This window comes from Triticum dicoccoides, chromosome 1B, assembly GCF_002162155.2.
Source record: "Triticum dicoccoides isolate Atlit2015 ecotype Zavitan chromosome 1B, WEW_v2.0, whole genome shotgun sequence".
In the NCBI taxonomy this organism is placed as follows: Eukaryota; Viridiplantae; Streptophyta; class Magnoliopsida; order Poales; family Poaceae; genus Triticum; species Triticum dicoccoides.
Genome location: NC_041381.1, coordinates 38,396,387 through 38,416,754, shown reverse-complemented (window position 1 = coordinate 38,416,754; position 20,368 = coordinate 38,396,387). Strand labels below are relative to the sequence as shown.

The 20,368-nt window shown below is 47.1% G+C and overlaps 1 pseudogene; it reads right to left on the bottom strand.

Moving 5' to 3' along the window:
- Window positions 1–7,359, bottom strand: part of LOC119350066 — a 16,004-nt pseudogene extending 8,645 nt beyond the window's left edge.
- Window positions 7,360–20,368: the final 13,009 nt, after the last annotated feature.

Here is a 20,368-nt window from a genome sequence, read left to right as displayed (position 1 = left end):
AAAGTTAATCACAACTATTTTTTCTTCTATTTATTTCTGAGTAGTTTTTTATATAGTTTTTTTTCTTTTCTGCTATATTTATTTTTTTCTATTTATTTGTGTGTGGTAATAAGTCATTAAAAATAAGCATCTATGCTCATTTTTTAGTAAAGTTAATCACACCTATTTTTTCTTCTATTTATTTCTGAGTAGTTTTTTATATTTTTTTTCTTTTCTGCTATATTTATTTTTTTCTATTTATTTCTGTGTGGTAATAAGTCATTAAAAATAAAAAAGAGGCACAATGCTAGTTAATTCACTTCAAGCCTTTCGGAGTAGTGTAAACTGCACTGCATATAGTTGATTTAATTAATAAAACTACTTTATTTAACTATATATAGAAGTACGTAGTTCCCGCATCGACGTCGGCCATGCCTATCCCGCATCCTCGTCGTCGTTGACTCGGTGGTGGAGGCCTGCTTGATCAGGGCCATGTTCGGGACTGGGCTCCGCCGGGTTGGTATTGGGAGGTGCTACCTTCTGAGGGACGTAGGTTGGTGAGGAGGCAGCCCGTTGTCGACCCGATCCTTGTTTGGTGGCGGTCGCGTGGGCCAGTGACGGTGCCGAGGCTTCCGAACACCGCAGAGGTGGTACGTCACCGTGTCAGCTTGGAGGACGAGCACGTCCGTCGCTACATGGTTGCGTTGGAGGGCAGGTTCGACAATACCTGGCAGGTTCTGCAGGGATCTCACTGGAGCTATGATCCTGTGATCGTTCCTTATCTTTGGGTGTCCACCGCCCGCGACGATACCCATCGGGCGCTACGGTTCTGGCTGTATTAATTAGCGATGCTATATGTATGATAGTATTCGACGATGTACGGACACAAGAGATGATGTACTTTTGGTTATAATTGAATGCTTGCTAAGTTGAATACTACTTTATTTTACGATTTGGTTTTGCTTATTGAATGCTCATATTGGAAAAGTACTCCTACTTTGAATGCTAAAATTGAAGAGCACTCTATGCAGAAAACTAGGAGCCCCCTCCATCATCCACGCCGTCGTGGGGGTAGCTTCTCCTTCATTCCTGTGTGCTAGACAATTTGTTGTAATAATGCACTCGGGAATGAAAGGAGGAGCTACGTACCATCACCGATAGTCAACCCATGATTAATAATAATGATCTAATTTAGGTTTTTAGTACATATATTTAATATTTGAATTATGAACTTAGGCCGGAAATGTCGTACTCGGACGATGAAAACCGCCCGGGGAAGTGCGACTGGTGCCACGACGACCGAGGTATGTGCGACAGGTTCATTGAGCTGGACGAAGATCGGCGCTTCAGCATTAAGCTCGAGGAGACCTTCGATGTTCATACGGTACGCAACGACGACAATAGTTGTTTTCGTAATTAAGCACGACTTCAACTATTTTAACGTGTATTTTTCATCTTTTCCAATTCGACTAGCTTATCCCATGCTTTGCAAGACGCTATGTCTTGGAGAGGATGGGTTTTGAAGACCATGAAAGTATGGAAATCAAAAAAATTATCCTAAGTACCCATCATGGTGTGGATTTTCAAGTAAAGCTGTACAATGCTCAGAGTGTAACCCATTTTGGTTGCAAAAACTGGGAAGCACTTTGCAAGATGTATGGTTTTGACGAGGGTATGCTTGTCACCATGGATCTTGGTGATCCTACAATCGCGCAAGAGAGATCTTCGATTTTCGTCCTTGTGGATACACCTCCAATTCTTCCCCCATGTGAGCTTAACATAGTTATTAAGTAATTTATATTGTTTATTTCAAAATAATTGACAACTTATTTTCATTCTTCAAAGAATGTGTGGAAGATGGTAGACAAAACCTACTACACCGAAGGCTCCGAATTAATTTATTAGGAGAAAAATCATCTGGTCGCGTTTTGTACTGATCTTGAGAATTACAATATCTACAATCAAACTCCTCAACATTATGGTCAATACGTGCCACTAGTGCACGTGTTGAACTACGGTAACTACCATGGAGATACCCTGGTAAGATTTTTTACTATTACGATATCCGTGCATCTTTTTGCACACTTCTAAAACTAGTACATCATTGCTAACTACGAAGTTATTACTATGTTTTTCAATAGATAATCCCGAATGATTGTGTGCCTCATCTGATGTATACGCACGACAACCTTCATATTTTGAACATACAACTAGGTCTTCCTACGAATCTGAACTGTTCATACCAGGTTTCTAAAAGAAGTGGAGACATGACAATCAAAGAATGGAAAAAATGTATGGACAGTCGTAAGGAGCTTCTTGGAAGCAAAAAGCAGCGAAGGGCAAGAATTGGAGACAGGATGATCGCCATTCTTCATAATGGAGAGTCAGGGTCTATATTGTTTTATGCTATTTTACCTTAAGGGTGTTTAGGTCATGTCCTACCTGATACTGATGATCATGTGCTAAGAACAATTATGTAGGGTTGGGTTCGATGACTATGAGGATGATGATCGTATGACTTATTATTAATAACGAGTAGAAGGTTTATGATGATGCATGATTAGTAGGACTTGTTATTATATATGATGATGTATGATGCGAGCATGCATGGGTTATTATATCAGCGGGTGAAATGAACATATATAGCAGCAGCGTTGGTAAACCAAGGACGAAGATATAAGAGAGGACACTTCTCTATATTAGCTAGCTAATAACAACCTAAAAATAACCCCCAAACCCCTAAAGCAGCCACTTTTCTAAAAAAAACATGGACTTTTGGTCCCGGTTGGTGCCACCAACCGGGACCAAAGGCCCCCTGACTGGGCTCGGCGCACAGGGCCACGTGGAGGCACATTGGTCCCGGTTCGTGTTTGAACCGGGACTAATGGGTGGAGGTATTAGTAACGACCCATTAGTCCCGGTTCATGAACCGGGCCTAAAGGCCCTTACGAATCGGGACTGATGCCCCCTTTTCTACTAGTGCTTAGATTGCACACACGAATGGCACTTAGAACCTTTGGCTAAAGTGAAACTCGGGATTAAATTCGATTTTGCTAGCCGCGTCATAACACCGAAACTAATATGACAAAGACGTGAATGCTAGACTTCAGATTCGTTAACACTCAAATGAATATTGTTCACGACTTTATTACATAGATCTGCAAGAGAAAGGCGGAACATGCCTCCGCATTCATAACCCTTTCCAAAAAATAGTCCATATTTCGTAACAACTAATTTATTAGACCCGAATACCAAGTTAAACCCTTCTCTACATAGAAGGGAGCAACTAACGAGGTTCTTCTTGATGGCGGGGACATGCTGCACGTTCTTCAGCCGCACGATCCTTCCCGAAGTAAACTTCAGATCGACCGTGCCAACACCAAGAATAGAAGCACTCGCGCCATTCCCAATCAGTACGGACCCATGACCTGTGGCCTGGTAAGAAGAAAACAATGAAATGTCAGCACAAACATGAACACCTGCACCTGTGTCGACCCACCAATCGGTGGACGGCCAAACTGAAAATACAGCAAATAAATTACCGTACCCAGATGCACCACTCTCATTGTTGCTCACAATCATATTGACAGACTTGGAGTCCCGCCCTTGCTTCTTGTACTTGTTTGATCACTTGTTGGCCCAATGTTCAACCGAACCACAAGTAAAGCAGCCCTCATACTTCTTGTTCTTCTTGAAGTTCTTCTTACCATTCTTCTTAAAGTCGGCATTCTGTTGGACACCGTTCTTTCCCTTGGGCTTGTGGGAATTGGAGTTCTTCTGATGTACCATATTGGCCACAGAAGTTCCTTCGACCCCTTTTCCGTGCGAGTCCTTTGCCCTTGTATTCTACTCAATACTCAGATGGCCAATGACATCCTCCACAGAGAATTCACGCCTCTGATGTTTCAGAGTGGTGGCAAAGTTCCTCCAGGAATTGGTGAGCTTAGCGATTATGCAGCCCGCGACAAACTTGCCCGGTAACTCGCACTTAAGAAGCTCAAGCTCCTTAACAATGCATATTATCTCATGAGCCTGCTCTAATACAGGACGGTTTTCAACCATCTTGTAATCGTGGAACTACTCTATAATATACATCCTGCTCACTGCATCGGCAGCCCCGAACTTAGATTCAAGTGCCTCCCACAAGTCCTTGGCAGACCGCATATGCAAATATGCGTCAACCAGTTTATCTCCAATCACTCTCAGAACTGCCCCGAGGAACACGACAGTGGCCTCCTTGAACACGTTCATGGCCGTGAGCCATAAGGTGGTTTTAGTCTACCAACGCTTAAAGTACGTCCCCGTAAACGGGGACGGTTTCAGTGCAGCAGCAAAACCAGAATTCGAAAAACTCCTACACACATTAGGTTTTTGGATTGTTGAGTAAATAAGCAGTTTTTTGATTAAATTAACCCATGAATAAATCATGAGCATGACATGGACAACATTGATAACACACTGATTACGATCTAACAGAGCATGTACTATGCACATAGTAGAAACATCTACGCATATCACTAGTACTGCTACAACAGAAAGAAACACAAGAGGGATAAGCGATGTATACCCTCCAATCGGCCACGCGGAGGCGGTGACGGTGGCAGCAGCCGCGACATCCTCGACGGCCTTCTTGTCGGCCTCAGCCTTCTCAACGGCGGCACGGTCGGCGTCGGTCGACATGGTGATGACGAAGGTGATGCGGACGTAGATGAATAAAAGCGAGCAGTCGCGTAGTCGCTACCCAAAAACCTAATCGCCCCTCTCTCATACAGGATCCGGAGAGGCGGGGTTTCGGAGGCCTGCTCTCCCGTCAACCGTGTACGCGGTGAACGGGATGGAGTCGCCGGCGGCAGCAGCAGAGGAACGACGTGGGCGTGGAGGCGTAGATGCGTTCTGTTGTCGCGGCGGCTAGGGTTGGCAGCGCCCCATGTAGCCCATGATCAGATGTCTCAGATCGTGGTCCTACCTATCAAAGACTCTCCGTTCCTGACCGGCAAAAAGAAGCGCATAGGAGTGAGCTCGGCTCGGCTCAATCCCGCAACCCGTGGCGCGTCGTGGCGAGGCGAGGCGAGGCATGGCAAGGCGAGCGGAGGAGGAGGAGGAGTGCGCGAGGGCTTCTTTTCTTCTCAAGCTCCAATAGCATGATGGAGAGAACCCCTTATAAACCACTCCAACTCTCCTTCCACTAGCATGGCGGGACTAAACTTTCCACCACCTTGTCATGCCACCTACATGGGCCCTTAGAGATTAAATCTGAAATTGTCATATGGGCTCTAGGCCCATCTCATATTTCAACAGAGGCATGCACTTCAATGATCTGCATCCATTTGTATAGAGGTGGCGGAGATTTTTCATATACTTCATATCCATTTGAAGTCGACCAAGATTCCGGCAACCAGTAAGCTTAAGGGTCTCTAGATTATATAGTGTGCTTATTTCGCTGGGAAGTTCCTTCATATACTGGCTCCTTGAGAGATCAACATACCTCAGGTGTTGTAGGTACCTCGGTCGGAGTGCCTTTGTCAATTTGCGGTCTTGAAAGAGTTGCAATGCTCGCAGATGATTGTGCTTCGACAAATGTGGTGTCGAGCTATGAGTGAAGCTATCTATATACAATAGTGTTTGAAGAGCGGGAGAGTGTTTCTTCAGATAATCATCTAAAAGAGTTAGGATCTTCTTATATGATGACAACAGGTGGCGAGTAGGGCCTGCTGACAACAACTCCTTTTCATTAGGCCTGTCAACTATAGTAAGACAATCTTTTCCCATAACAGACAAGGCAATGTCGTGCATAAGATCATGTATCCTGCGTACTGTTCTGGAACGGATCTCCCCCCAGTATTTCGCATAATATTCTGGGAGGTGGGGGGCTAGCTTGACCTCTTGAAAGAATGATCGCCAAGTTAGCTCGTCAAAACTTTCTCTGCCTACCTTTTCAAGATTGTCACCATCCTTTAGTGGTATGAAATCATGTGCCATCCATAGCTGGATTAGAATTTCCACATCAATATCATAATCTTTGGGAAATATTGCACAAAAAGCAAAGCAGTGTTTCATGTGTAATGGCAAGTCATCATAGCTGAGCTTGAGTACAGGAAAAGTTTCTGTGTCCTCGTTGCAAGTGTTGCTTCTGGCTAGTACGTCTGTCCATTCTTTCATGCTAGTCTTGTTACTCAGCATAGATCCAAAGGCTTTGGCAGCTAAAGGAGAGCCTCCACATCTATCCAGAATCTTTTCAACCACATCACTTAGCTCAGCAGCGTTTGGCTTTTGCAAACAAAATGCTCTATTCTCAAATATTTCCATCAGAAATACTTTACCCAGATTTCCAAGATTGTGGCTATCATCAATACACATCTTCATAATTTGTGCTACTCGTGCTTTACGAGAGGTCGTCAGTATTGCACTGCCTTTGGCACCATGCTTCAGGCAGGTCTTGAGTTTTTCCCACTTATCAGCATCTTCATTCCATACATCATCCAACACAATGAGGTATCTCTTCCCACTTACTTCTTTCTGAAGGTTCTGCAATGCTTTTTCACGATTGATCTCATCGGTCTGACAGATGTTGCTCACAGTCTTAGAAACATCAAAATCATCTGACACACAACATCACCTCTGGAGCTGCAAATGCTCCTTGATTACAGGGTCATTGTAGACAAGCTGAGCAAAGGTGGTCTTGCCCAGCCCACCCATTCCAACAATTGGTAGGACAATGAGATCTCTATCACTAGCTTGATCAACCGATATACTCACGATCTTCTTCCTCTCTTCATCTCTGGACCTGCTGACAATGTCCTTCTCAGAGTCAAGTACTATGGAATCTATGATGCGCCACTGCTTGGATGGTTGTGCTTGATTTGTGTGTTTGAAACCAAAGTTATTCATCTCTCTGACAAGGACCTCAATGGTGCGCACAATCTTGCATAGCTTCTTGCCCATCCGGTAACGAAATATGATGGGGTTGTGGGCAGGGAAGAGGCTTACGATATCAAAGCCAAGCTTCTTGTAGTGTCCCTTCTCCTTGGCGTCACGCCGTAGCGCCTCGTACTTGAACTCGTCGAAGCAATCGTTCGCCTCACATGCCACCTTCTTGATTGCTTCGAGCCAGGCACTCACTCCCGGCCGGCAAGCTCCTCTCTCCGCATCTTCGATGATGTCCAAGATGGCTGGCAGCTGGCGCTTGAGGGTCTTGCTTCTGCTCCTCCATGCCGTCCATCACCTTGTATTTCTCTATCAGGTAGCCGGATGCCTTGTTCATCAACATGGATACCTGCGGCCTGACTACAAACTCCGCCATTGTTGCTCTCACAGCTCTCAGTTCACAAGAACACACACAGACACAGGAAACACAAGTGCTATGCAGAGGAGAAATGGTGTGGGGTTGTGCAGATTCAGATCAAAGGCAAGTGGACGAGAGCGTGTTCACTTTCCGCCCACCTCGATGCTGTTGGTCGGCCACTTCGGCATTCACCAAATATTCCTTCACCATGTGAGAAACTCCGTCGAGGCCGCCATGTGAAAGCATGTGTGTGCTCATAGAAAAATGCACCCACTGACTCCACTTGAAGTTAAGTATTCTTAAGATATCATTACTAGTAACTCTAGCAGGTAGCAGCAGAAGAGACCAAATGTGACTAGTGAAAAATAGTTGATTTCTGTAAGAGTTACTACCTGGAGCGGTAGGATTAGTCTGGGAGAGATCTCTAGCCAATGTGACAGCATGTGTGTGCTCTGCTCACACAAAAATGCGTCCACTTGAAGTTTAGAGCATCTCTCCTTGAAATTCAGAGCATCTCCGACCCGCTCCCTATCCATCTCCGACCCGCTCACACATGGACAGCGACGCGAGCAAAAGGGAGGAATCAGCAGAGGTGGTCGCTCGGGGTAGGGCGCGGGAGGCCGAGCGGCGACGTAGACGGCCACCCCGCAGCCACACGGTGGGGCCGCCTGCGGGGAAGGGAACCGATGCGGCGTGCGAGGAATAGAGAGATGGATGCTGGAGGGGGTGCAGCCTTGGGTGGCCATCGGCAGCGGCGGCGGCCGGAGTAGGGAGGAGCGACGCCGACGCGGCGGCGATTTGGGCGGCTGGCCGGTGGATGAGGTGGACGGAGGAGACGATAGGCTTTTATTTTATTTGATTGATGAAACGCACTCAAGCGCGAACGACCGCGTGATAGGGTGGATGCGCGACCCCATCATTCACCGTCCACATCCTGCTGCCTGCTGCTGCATCTGGCGCAGCCTGCCGATCAACGGCCAGAGGGCTTCCGTTTTTATTTTACCCCGTGTGTGGTAATGTTGCATGTGTGTGTATACCTTTTTTTCTCCTTTGATTTGAAGGGTTTCTTACTGGAATTTCATGCCCAAATTTGCGGCAGTTCTTCATAGCTGAAAGGCTCATATTTCACCCCCAATGTGTTTGTTTCAGGATCAACTACCGGGTTTGTCATGGAGATCCGTCGTCGGTGAAATTCAATTTTCATCATGTATTCTTAAACTTTTTAGAATTGTCTGCATTCGCTTTTAACAAATACATATGTTGGATCAGAACATTGACGGTTTGTGACTACAAAATTTTGGTAGTAGTTTCAAGGCGTTTGCATGGCTATTGTTTGGAGGCCTTTGCTCAGTGTGTTTTACAGTTGACGAGATTTTTCAGGGGTTTGAACGAGGACCATCAAATGTGTTTGTAGGAACACTGCCGCTCCTGGTGTGACGTGGTTTCGTCATGAATCGAACCTCTTTCTCTATCTTATCAGGGAATGTGAGAGGTTTAGGCGACGGTGACAAGTGCAGTGGCATCCTCTCTGAGATTATCTCCTTAAGCATGTATTGTTGCTCTCGTCCAAGAATCTAAGATAGAAACATTACCAATTGCCAAGTTAAACTCATTTCTTCCCCGCTTCCTTGACAAATTTGTGTCCCTCCTAGGATGGGGGCACGATTTTCTCAATCAACTAACTCCCTTGCGCTCACCCTGCTAGACCACTCTCACAACCTCTTCACAATCTGGGCTCGAGCCACACAGGGCCGGTGACGCGAGCCAAGGGAGGAGCCGGCAAAGGTGGTCGGTCGGGGAAGCGAGCGGGACGCCCAGCCGGCGACGTCGACGGCCACCCTGCAGCCGCACGATGGGGCCGCCGGCGGGGGAGGAAACAAGCGATGCCGCGTGTGAGGAATAGAGAGGGGGTGCAGCCTGGGGTGGCCGTCGCCGCCGGCGGCTGCAGGAGTAGGGAGGAGCGAGGCGGCGGCGACAGGAGTAGGGAGGAGCGAGGCGGCGGCGATTTGGGCGGGTGGCCGGTGGATGAGGTGGACGGAGGAGACGATGGGCTTTTTTTATTTGATGAAACGCACTCAAGTGCGAACGTCCGCGTGATAGGGTGGATGCGCGACCCCATCATTCACCGTCCACATCCTGCTGCCTGCTGCTGCATCTGGCGCAGCCTGCCGATTAACGGCCAGAGGGCTTCCCTTTTTATTTTACCCCCTCTGTGGTAATGTTGCATGTGTGTGTATACCTTCTTTTTCACCTTTGAAGCATTTCTTACTGGAATTTCATGCCCAAATTTGCGGCAATTCTTCATGGTTGAAAGGCTCATATTTCACCCCAAATGTGTTTGTTTCAGGCTCAACTACCGGGTTTGTCATGGAGATCGGTCGTCGGTGAAATTCAATTTTCATCATGTATTCTTAAACTTTTTAGAGTTGTGTGCAATCGCTTTTAACAAATACATATGTTGGACCAGAACATTCACGGTTTGTGACTACAAAATTCTGGTGTTTGTTTCAAGGTGTTTGCATGGCTATTATTTGGAGGCCTTTGCTCGGTGTGTTTTATAGTTGACGAGATATTCAGAGGTTTAAACGGGGACCATCAAATGTGTTTGTAGGAACACTGCTACTCCCGGTGTGACGTGGTTTCGTTATGAATCGAACCTCTTTCTCTATCTTATCAGGGAATGTGAGAGGTTTAGGCTACAGTGACAAGTGCAGTGGCATTCTCGCTGAGATTATCTCCTTAAACCTGTATGTTGCTCTCATCCAAGAATCTAAGATAGAAACATTATCCATTGCCAAGTTAAACTCGTTTCTACCCCGCTTCCTTGAAAAATTTGTGTCCCTCCTAGGATGGGGGCACAATTTTCTCGGTCAACTTACTCCCTTGCGCTCACCCTGCTAGACCACTCTCACGGCCTCTTCACAACCTCTATCAAACTCTTTTGTCCGACATCTGACATCACCATCCTTACCTCTAATGTTTAGCGCCGTCTCAATGCCCCCTCAAACATGCATTCCTTCGGGAACTTACAGACATTGCGCCTAACGGTGCTATGCCTTGGCTAATCATTGGCAATTTCAACTTAATTCATTTTGCTAATGAGTAAAACAATGCGAACTTCCACGCCTCGGAAGCAAACCTGTTTAACACTACAATCTCGGACCTCCCGTTGCTTGAGCTACTCCTTCTCGATCGCACTTTCACCTGGTCAAACAATCTCCTCGGATTGACCCTCAAACATCTATACCGTTCTTTTTTCAACCATGCATGGGAGGATAAGTTCCCAAACTCCACCATCTCCTCCCTAACCTAGTTTGCGTCTGATCATGTCCCACTAGTCGTCAATGTCTCTTCCCTCATCCCTTGCTCCCACCTTTTTTTGTTTTCAAACCTTCTAGGCCCTTCACCCAGCTTGCAGCAGGTTTGTCTCCTCTGCTTAGTCTCAAGACCGTCAACCCCTCTCTTTTGGTAGTCACCTTGCCATCACCATCAAGAAAAGCAGGAACAGACTAATGGGTTGGTCCAAAACTATTAGACTGGCTCACAAGAGAGACAAGATTGCCAACTTATTATTAATCGCATTGATTCCCATCAGGAAAATGAAATATCTTGTGACCCAAAACCTCTCCAAGACTCGTCATCATTATGTCCCTTCAGCGTGCAATCCCACAAAAAATCCTCTTTTGGAAGTGAAGCTCTAAAGTTAATACTACCATTGACGGTGATGAAAACACCAAGTACTTTCATATTTCTGCCTCACAATGGTTTTGCAGGAATAAGATCGATATCCTTGTGGACCAGGGGTCGAATTCACCTCCCACGACCAAAAAGCTTCGATCCTATAAAAACCTTCCATGGTATCATTGGTGCCTCTTCTAAATGAACCCTAATGCTAGCCCGGTCCGAATGGCCTCGGATCAAGATTGTACTTGTAGTTCGGGACTTCCATCAAGGGTACACTAATACCTGTCTTCGACGATTTCAACCACCTCCTTACTAACGTCGACCGTTTTAACATGGCCCACATGATCCTACTTCCTAAGAAAGAGCCTATTAGATCAACAGATGCCCTCTGTCCTATCTCTCTACAAAACTCAAAGTGATTGCCAAAATCCTAACAAATAGGCTCAAACACATAATCCCTCTACTTATCCAAGGGGATCAAGGGCTCCATCTTTGGGAGGAATATCACGAAAAACTTCATCTATGCGATGGGTCTCCTTAGTGACTGCCATACTGCTACCTCTTGAGCATGCGTTGGTTTTCCCTTGAAGATGAAAGAGTGATGCACCAAGGTAGCGTAAGTATTTCCCTCAGTTTTAAGAACCAAGGTATCAATCCAGTAGGAGATAACGCACAAGTCACCTAGTAACTGCACAAACAATCAAGAACCTTGCAACCAACGCGATAAAGGGGTTGTCAATCCCTTCACGGTCGCTCGCAAAAGTGAGATCTAATAGAGATAGTAAAGTAAATATTTTTGATATTTTTGTTGTATAGATTGGAAAGTAAAGATTGCAAAATAGTAAACGAGATGCGATGTAAAAAAGAGATGCAATATAATACGAAAGAGGCCCGAGGGACATAGGTTTCACTACTGGCTTCTCTCAAGATATCATGTATTATGGTGGGTGAACAAATTGCCGCCAAGCAATTGATAGAAAAGCGCATAGTTATGAAGATATCTAAGGCAATGATCATGTATATAGGCATCACGCCCGTGTCAAGTAGACCGAAATGTTTCTGCATCTACTACTATTACTCCACACATCGACCGCTTCCAGCATGCATCTATAGTATTAAGTTCATAAAGATAACGCATTAAGCAGGATGACATGATGTAGAGGGATAAGCTCAAGCAATATGATATAAACCCCATCTTTTTAGCCTCGATGGCAATAATACAATACGTGCCTTGCTGCCCCTCCTGTCACTGGGAAAGGACACCGCAAGATTGAACCCAAAGCTAAGCACTTCTCCCATTGCAAGAAAGATCAATATAGTAGGCCAAACTAAACAGATAATTTGAAGAGACTTGCAAAGATATCAAATCATGCATATAAGAATTCAGAGAATAACCAAATAATATTCATAGATAAACTTGTTCATAAATCCACAATTCATCGGATCTCGGCAAACACACCGCAAAAGAGTATTACATCGAATAGATATCCAAGAGCATCAAGGAGAACTTTGTATTGAGAATCAAAGAGAGAAAAGAAGCCATCTAGCTAATAACTATGGACCCGAAGGTCTATGGTAAACTACTCACGATTCATCGGAGAGGCAATGGTGTTGATGTAGAAGCCCTCTGTGATCGATTCCCCCTCCAGTAGATCGCTGGAAAAGGCCCCAAGATGGGATCTCACGGGTACAGAAGGTTGCGGCGGTGGAAAAGTGGTTTCATGGCTCCCCCTGATGTTTCTAGGGTATAAGAGTATATATAGGAGAAAGATGTACGTTGGTGGAGCTACGAGGGGCCCACGAGGGTGGGGGCGCGCCTACCCCCCTGGGCGCGTCCTCCTGCCTCATGGACTCCTCGTGGACTTCCAGACTTCAACTCCAAGTCTTCTGGTTTGCTTCCGGTCCAAGAAAGATCATTGCGAAGGTTTCATTCCGTTTGGACTCCGTTTAGTATTCCTTTTCTGCAAAACTCTAAAATAGGCAAAAAAAAATAGAAACTGGCACCGGGCCTCCGGTTAATAGGTTAGTCCCAAAAATAATATAAAAGAGCATATTAAAGCCCATTAAACATCCAAAACAGATAATATAATATCATGGAACAATCAAAAATTATAGATACGTTGGAGACGTATCACATACAAGAAAATCTGCTACCATGGTGTTCAAGATCGACTTTCGTAAAGCTTTCGACTAAGTTTTCTTGGAGTCTCCTTGGTTATCCGTTCCACTAGAGGTTTCCCTCCCACCTAGGTCTCCTAGACCAGGGTGAAGGAAATATGCCCTTGAGGCAATAATAAAGTTGTTATTTTATATTTCCTTATATCATGATAAATGTTTATTATTCATGATAGAATTGTATTAACCAGAACCTTGATACATGTGTGGATACATAGACAAAACACAGTGTCCCTAGTATGCCTCTACTAGACTAGCTTGTTAATCAAAGATGGTTAAGTTTCCTAACCATAGACATGTCTTGTCATTTTATGAACGGGATCACATCATTAGAAAAATGATGTGATGGACAAGACCCATCCATTAGCTTAGCATAATGATCGTTAAGTTTTAGTGCTATTGCTTTCTTCATGACTTATACATATTCCTTTGACTATGAGATTATGCAACTCCCGAATACCGGAGGAATACCTTGTGTGCTATCAAATGTCACAACTTAACTGGGTGATTGTAAACATGCTCTACAGGTATCTCCGAAGGTGTTAGCTTAGCATAGATCGAGATTAGGATTTGACAATCTGAGTATCGAAGAGGTATCTCTGGGCCCTCTCGGTAATGCACATCATGATAAGCCTTGCAAGCAATGTGACAAATGATTTAGTTGCGGGATGATGCATTACACAATGAGTAAAGATACTTGCCGGTAATGAGATTGAACTAGGTATGAAGATACCGACGATCGAATCTTGGGCAAGTAACATACCGGTGACAAAGGGAATGACATTTGTTGTCATTACAGTTTGACCGATTAAGATCTTCGTAGAATAGGTAGGAACCAATATGAGCATCCAGGTTCCGCTATTGGTTATTGACCGGAGAGGTGTCTCAGTCATGTCTACATAGTTCTCGAACTCGTAGGGTCCGCACACTTAACGTTCGATGACGATTTGTGTTATATGAGTTATGTGATTTGGTGACCGAATGTTGTTCGGAGTCCCGGATGAGATCACGGACAGGACGAGGAGTCTCGAAATGGTCGAGAGGTAAAGATTGATATACTGGATGATAGTATTCAGACACCAGAAGTGTTTCGGATTGTATCGGGTACATATCGGAGTACCGGGGAGGGGGGTTACCGGAACCCCCCAAGGGAAGATATGGGCCATATGGGCCATAGGAGGGAGGCAAGCCAGCCCACAAGGGGTGGCACCCCCTCCCCCCAAGGGAGGAGTCCGAATTGGACTAGGGGAGGGGGCAGCGCCCCCTTTTCGTTCTCCTCCTCTCTCTCTCCTCCCCCCTTTCCCCTCTGATAAAAGGAAGGGGGCCGAATCCTACTAGGAGCCCAAGTAGGACTCCTCTACTTGGGGCACGCCTAGGGCCTGCCTCCTCCCCTCTCCCTCCTTTATATACGGGGGTGGGGGTGAGGGAGTCCTAGATTAGGGGGTCCTCGGGTGTCCGGGCTGTGTGATATGGGCGGGACTGATGGGTTGTGAATATGCAAGGCAGAAGACCTTCCTTCGTGTTCGAATAGGACTCTCCTATGTGTGGATGTCAAGATTGGTGTCCGAATATGTAATTTCCTTCCTCCGCAAGCTGACTTTGTACAACCCTAGGCCCCTCCGATGTTTATATAAATGGGAGGGTTTAGTCCGTAGAGGCTATCGGAATACACATAGGTTAGACTGCTAGGGTTTAGCTATTACGATCTCGAGGTAGATCAACTCTTGTAACCCCTATACTCATCAAAGACAATCAAGTAGGAAGTAGGGTTTTACCTCCATCAAGAGGGCCCGAACCTGGGTAAACATCGTGTCCCCTTTATCTCCTGTTACCTTCGATCCTCAGACGCATAGTTCGAGACCCCCTATCGGAGATCGGCTGATTTTGACACTGACATTGGTGCTTTCATTGAGAGGTCCACTATGTCATCGGCAGAAGGTTCAATGGCTTGTTCGATCATCAACAACGATGGTGTTTCCGGGGAAACCTTCCTTCCTGGTCAAACTTTTGTGTTTGGCGGCTTCGCTCTTCGCGCCAATTCAATTGGTCGCCTTGAACAGATCGACAGCTACGCCCCCGGTCATTAGATCAGGTTCAGAAGCCTGAATTACGTCGCTGATATCCGAGGAGACTTGATCTTCGAAGGGTTCATGGCCTCGACCGCTATTCCTCATCTTCAAGAAGGAAACCCGTCGGATCCATCATCATGCACTGTTCAAAGGCCAACTATCATCCCTGCCCTGGCTCTAGATCTAGAGCAGACCACCTCATCCAAAGATGGGAGTTTGAAACCCACCAGACTCTCTCCTAATACGAAGCTCTCTGCCGAAGACCCAGAGGCGACCATATTTTCGGCAAGCCTGGAATCAAACAGGACTTTCCCTATCATTGGGGAGCCGAACTCACCTATGGACAACCTATTCCGAACTCTCGAGGTCCGCGTCTAGTGAGCACGGCCAGGTGGAGTCTACCACGCCCAGCTCCCCAAGTCCTCAGTTCCCCATCCAGCCTTTGCTCCTAAATGAGGCCCTGGACTTAATGTGATCTCTCGCCATTACGGAAGTATCACCTCCGAACTACGCCCAGCCACGTAATAGCCACTACCGAGGACTTGACCGACATGCTAGATTATGCCTCCGAAGACATCGACGGTATGGACGTCGATGCTGGAGACAAACTAGGCCAGAATCCGCCTATCACCAGGCGTTGGACGGCCACCTCAACATACAACGTGTATATGGTAGATACACCTAAGAAGGACGACGACGACAAGTAGGACGCGATTGAGGATAGGCCTGTTGAGGAACCATCAAAACATCAACGTCAGCGGCGCCACTCAAAATCACGTCACGAAAAGGAAAGCAATACCGGTATCGGAGACAACAACACTCTGGATGGAGCCGAAGACCCCAAAGGCCCAGTCGAGCCTGCATCCGAGGAGGATGAATGGGAGGAGGGACAAGTTAACCCCGACGAACCTGTCGGGAATGAGGATTTGGAGTATAGTAACTATCTACGGTCTCCAAGGAGGATGTCAGCCTCGGCAACGAAGACTTCATCATGCCAGAGGAACCCCTCAAGCAAGAGCGCTTCAAGCGATAGCTAATAGCCACAGCAAGGAGCCTAAAAAGAAATAGTAACAGCTTCAAGTCGAACAGAATACGTTCAACGACAGATGGACCCAGGTCCTAGCTGCCGAGGAATACGGCCTCGAGCGCCCAACAAAGAGTTATCTGAAGCGTCGACTACTGCCACAATTCAACGACGAGGCCCTTGAGCCAATACCGTCAAGATATAATCACGCTAACAAACCAGGCCGACCACCACATGGATGAGACAAAGTGGCTGCTTATGTCAAACACCAGCACGTGCCACCTCGCCGTCGAGGCAGAGAGGTAGCAGCTCCGGGCTACACATACGATTTACGGCAGGACCTGGACAACAGAGCCCATCAGGCTAGATCAATCTATGGATCAAGGGGGCATTCTCCAACGCGAGATGACGGCCATCAAGCCTGGCGCGATAAGCATAATTGTTGGGGAACGTAGCATGTAATTTCAAAAAAAAATCCTACGATCACGCAAGATCTATCTAGGAGATGCATAGCAACGAGAGGGGGAGAGTGTGTCCATATACCCTCGTAGACCAAAAGCGGAAGCGTTAGGTCAACGCGGTTGATTTAGTCGAACGTCTTCATGATCCAACCGATCTTAGTACTGAAAGTACATCACTTCCGTGTTTAGCACACGTTTAGCTCGAGACGTCCCTCAAACTCTTGATCCAGCAGAGGGTCAAGGGAGAGTTCCGTCAGCACGATGGCGTGGTAATGGTGATGGTGATGTGATCCGCGCAGAGCTTCGCCTTGTTGGAAATATGCCCTAGAGGCAATAATAAAAGGATTATTATTATATTTTCTTGTTCATGATAATTGTCTTTTATTCATGCTATAATTGTATTATCCGGAAATCGTAATACACGTGTGAATACATAGACCACAATACGTCCCTAGTAAGCCTCTAGTTGACTAGCTCGTTGGTCAACAGATAGTCATGGTTTCCTGACTATGGACATTAGATGTCGTTGACAACGGGATCACATCATTAGGAGAATGATGTGATGGACAAGACCCAATCCTAAGCATAGCACAAAGATCGTGTAGTTCTTTTGCTAGAGCTTTTCCAATGTCAAGTATCGCTTCCTTAGACCATGAGACCGTGTAACTCCCGGATACCGTAGGAGTGCTTTGGGTGTACCAAACGTCACAACGTAACTGGGTGACTATAAAGGTGCACTACAGGTATCTCCGAAAGTGTCTGTTGGGTTGACACGTATCGAGGCTGGGATTTGTCACTCCATGTTATGAAGAGGTATCTCTGGGCCCACTCGGTAGTGCATCATCATAATGAGCTCAAGGTGACCAAGTGTCTGGTCACGGGATCATGCATTACGGTACGAGTAAAGTGACTTGCCGGTAACGAGACTGAACGAGGTATTGGGATACCGACGATCGAGTCTCGGGAAAGTAACATACCGTCTGAAAAAGGGAATAGTATACGGGGTTGCTTGAACCCTCGACATCGTGGTTCATCCGATGAGATCATCGAGGAGTATTTGGGAGCCAACATGGGTATCCAGATCCCGCTGTTGGTTATTGACCGGAGAGCCGTCTCGGTCATGTCTGCATGTCTCCCGAACCCGTAGGGTCTACACACTTAAGGTTCGGTGATGCTAGGGTTGTATGAATATGAGTATGCAGCAAACCGAATGTTTTTCGGAGTCCTGGATGAGATCCTGGACGTCACGAGGAGTTCCGGAATGGTCCGGAGGTAAAGAAAACTATATAGGAAGTGCTGTTTCGGCCATCGAGAAAGTTTCGGGGTCACCCGGTATTGTACCGGGACCACCGGAAGGGTCCCGAGGGTCCACCGGGTAGGGCCACCTATCCCGGAGGGCCCCGTGGGCTGAAGTGGGAGGGGAACCAGCCCCTAGTGGGCTGGTGCGCCCCCCTTGGGCCCCCTGCGCCTAGGGTTGGAAACCCTAGGTGGGGGGGGGCACCACTTGCCTTGGGGGGCACTCCACCCCCCTTGGCCGCCACCCCCCTTGGGAGATTGATCTCCCAGGGCCGGCGCCCCCATGGGGGCCTATATAAAGAAGGGCAGGGGGGAGGGCAGCCGCACCCCAAGTCTTGGCGCCTCCCTCCCCCTGCTACACCTCGTCCTCCTCCCGCAGCAGCTTGGCGAAGCCCTGCTGGAGTTCTGCTGCATCCACCACCACGCCGTCGTGCTGATGGATCATCATCAACCTCTCCTTCCCCCTTGCTGGATCAAGGCGGAGGAGACGTCACGCTGACCATACGTGTGTTGAACGCGGAGGTGCCGTCCGTTCGGCGGTAGGATCTCCGGTGATAGGATCACGACGAGAACGACTACTTCAACCCCGTTCTTTTGAACGCTTCCGCTCGCGATCTACAAAGTGGTATGTAGGTGCATCTCCCCTTTCACTCGTTGCTTAGATGAACTCATAGATGGATCATGGTGAAACCGTAGGAAATTTTTTATTTTCTGTAACGTTCCCCAACACGCCTAAGCACTACGACGCTATGACCGGAGGAGTAAACTGTGGAGGGGGGGGACCGCACACGGCTAAAAGAACAATTGATGTGCCTTTGGGGTGCCCCCCCGCCCCCGTATATAAATGAGGAGAGGGGAGGCCCGCCGGCCCTAGGTGGCGCGCCAGGTGGGGGGAGTCCCACTAGGACTCCTAGTCCTAGTCGGCTCCCCCGTTCCTTCCAACGGAGAGGGGGGAAGGGCAAAGAGGTGGAGAGGGAGAAGGAAAGGGGGGGGGGGGCGCCCCCACCCCTTCTCCAATTAGGATTGGGCTTGGGGGGTGCACGCCACCTCCCGTGGGCTGCCTCCTCCTCTCCACTATGTACCATGAGGCCCATTAACTTTCCCGAGGGGTTCCGGTAGCCTGTCGGTACTCCGATAAATTCCCGAACCTCTTCGGAACCATTGCGGAGTCCGTATACAACCTTCCAATATATGAATATTTACCTCTCGACCAATTCGAGACTCCTTGTCATGTCCTGTTCTCATCCGGGACTCCCGACAAACTTCGGTCACCAAAACAGATAACTCATAATACAAATCATCATCGAACATTAAGCATGCGGACCTGCGGACCCTACGGGTTCGAGAACTATGTAGACATGACTGAGACACATATCTGGTCAATAACCGATAGCGGAACCTGGATGCTCATATTAATTGGTTCCTACATATTCTATGAAGATCTTTATCGGTCAAAACGCAATAACAATATACGTTATTCCCTTTGTCATCGGTATGTTACTTGCCCGAGATTAGATCGTCGGTATCATCATACCTAGTTCAATCTCATTACCGAAAAGTCTCTTTACTCGTTCCGTAATGCATCATCCCGTAACTAACTCATTAGTCACATTGCTTGCAAGGCTTATAGTTATGTGCATTACCGAGAGGGCCCAGAGATACCTCTTCGATACTTGGAGTGACAAATCCTAATCTCGATTTATGCCAACCCAACAAACACCTTCGGAGACACCTGTAGAGCAACTTTATAATCACCCAGTTACGTTGTGACGTTTGATAGCACACAAGGTGTTCCTCCGGTATCCAGGAGTTGCATAATCCCATAGTCAGAGGAATATGTATAAGTCATGAAGAAAGCAATAGAAATAAAACTTAACGATCATTATGCTAAGCTAACGGATGGGTCTTGTCCATCGCATCATTCTCTAATGATGTGATTGTTGGGGACGTAGTAATTTCAAAAAAATTCCTATGATCACGCAAGATCTATCTAGGAAAAGCATAGCAACGAGCGGGGAGAGTGTGTCCACGTACCCTCGTAGACCGAAAGCGGAAGTGTTTTATCAACACGGTTGATGTAGTCGTACGTCTTCATGATCCGACCGATCCTGGCACTGAACGTACGGCACCTCCGTGTTCAGCACACGTTCAGCTCGATGACGTCCCTCGTACTCTTGATCCAGTTGAGGCCGAGGGAGAGTTTCGTCAGCACGACGGCGTGGTGACGGTGATGATGAAGTTACCGGTGCAGGGCTTCGCCTTAGCACTACGACGATATGACCGAGGTGTGTTACTGTGGAGGGGGGCACCGCACACGGCTAAGAGATTGTCGGTTGTACCTTTGGGGTGCCCCGTACCCCCGTATATAAAGTATATAAAGCAGGGAGGAGAAGGCCGG